Below are 1955 nucleotides of genomic sequence, written 5' to 3'. Positions count from 1 at the left end.
GAATGGAATGATCTCTTAATGTTTTGTTTGCTAATTTTTGTAATTAATAAAAAAAGTTAAAAAAAAACGCACTTTGGAAATGGCAAATAACATAGGAACGATAGTCACTATTATTAGGTAGCAACAGAACACAGGGGGAAACGGACAAACAACCCACAGACGATGGAGTCGGGAGGTAAAGTATGATTCCTATATTCAGGTCTTGAGGGGTCATATAGGTCAAGAATCAGAGAAAGAAGTTAAGAGTGTGTTTGCCTTCCCAGAGCCTAGAAATTTCAAAAATGGTTATGCTTGTAGGGGGCACCCGGATTTGAACCGGGGACCTGTTGATCTGCAGTCAAATGCTCTACCCCTGAGCTACACCCCCTGGTGCTGGGGCATTGCCTACTTATCCCTTTAGGCTTAGGAGACACATCCGCGTCCCATAAGAGATGATTGTTTCTGAATCTTCAGTTTTGTTTCCCATTTGTCACTCTCCACCCCAGCCTTCCTATTCTGCAGTCACACTCCAAATCACTTTCTTCCCCACCTTTGGTGCTTCGATTGATTTGGTCACGATCTTTTGCCCTCAGCAGCAGGCAATCGCGCACCCTCCCCTTCTACATCGGGGAAAAACCCAGGCAACCTGGAGCTCTTCACCACATCTAGCTGTGGGTCCGATAGCCAAACCCAACTTGTTTATTCAGTCAGTCCCCCTCCATGTCTAATTCTCTTTATCTACCCTGTCCTGTCTTTTGTATTTTATTTTATTTTATTTAGCCCTCTCTGCTTGTCTTTCCTCTTCCCGTGGTTCTCTGAAGTCACTCACGCGTCTTCCCTCCACCTACAGTCCTTTCCTAACCACACACACTTCGGTTGGTCCTTTTTCTCCTTCAAGTATTTTCTTTTCCAAACTAACTCCTTACCTGAGATGTAAATAAGAGCCCAGGTCTAGTAAATAGAAGTTGGACCATTTATTTTGAAAACAAAAATAGGTGATGGAAGCTCAGTAAAAAGAGACAGCATTGAAGGACTTGTTCTATAAAATATTAGAACACCTACTAAAACTCAAAAATGAGAACAGTGCAAGAACAGAAGAGACACATCCAACAAAGAGAACACAGACGTGGGAATACACCATGGCATGTGTGTAAATTTAATGAAGGATAATTGCTAGTGTTTATTGAACAGTAACTATGTGGCAGGCACTGCTGGCAACAGCCCTACAGGAGAGGTCCTCTATTCTCCCCATTTTACAGATGAGGGAACTAAGGTTCAGAGATTGTAATTAAGTTGTCCGGTGTCAAATAATTAGTGAGCTGTCATGCAAACTCAAGCAGTCTGGTGTCCAAAAAAAAAAAAAAAAAAGATTTACTATTATCTCTTCAAGAGGTAGAATTTAACTTCCCCACTCCTTGAATCTGAGTTGGTTGCATTCCTCAATATTCTGTGGTGGGGATGATGGAGTGCTAGTTTATAGCCATGTCTCAAGAAGCCCTGTATGCTTCACTGGGCCCTTTGGAACCCTGCCACTGCCACGTGAACGAGTCCAGCCTCTCCTGTTAGAGGACAAAAGGCCACAGACCAAATTTTTCCTGTAGCACCAGACAACAGCCCAATATATAAAAGGGCTCATTCTAGACCACCCAGCCCTCAGCTAGACACAGGCTGATTGCAGTTGCATAAAAAACCCAGGTCACGTCAGTCAGTAGTATTGCCCCCTTAAGCACAGAATCAGAAGCAGTAATAAATACTTATTGTTTTAAGCTACAGACATTTGTATTTATTTATTATATAGCCTGTACAAACTGGTACAGAAATTGGTACAGAGATGTGAAGTGCTGTTGACCTAAAATACGGTACACTTGTTTGAGAGCCAAGCAGTGATGACATACTGGAAAAATGGTGAACAACGTGTAACAGAGGCTGGAAAAGTGGCAAGAAATTGCTATTGTAGGCTGGAAAAATAAGAACTC

General features: G+C 42.3%; 1 non-coding gene across 1 annotated transcript; it reads right to left on the bottom strand.

Annotated features, from left to right (window-relative positions):
- Positions 1-295: 295 nt before the first annotated feature.
- Positions 296-367, bottom strand: TRNAC-GCA (transfer RNA cysteine (anticodon GCA)). Its single transcript has one exon. It is a non-coding gene; the product is annotated as a tRNA-Cys (tRNA).
- Between the last annotated feature and the right edge of the window lie 1588 nt (positions 368-1955).

Source organism: Tamandua tetradactyla, chromosome 22 (genome assembly GCF_023851605.1).
Source record: "Tamandua tetradactyla isolate mTamTet1 chromosome 22, mTamTet1.pri, whole genome shotgun sequence".
NCBI lineage: Eukaryota > Metazoa > Chordata > Mammalia > Pilosa > Myrmecophagidae > Tamandua > Tamandua tetradactyla.
Note: the sequence above shows the minus strand (reverse complement) of the source record. Positions and strands in the feature narration are given on the sequence as shown.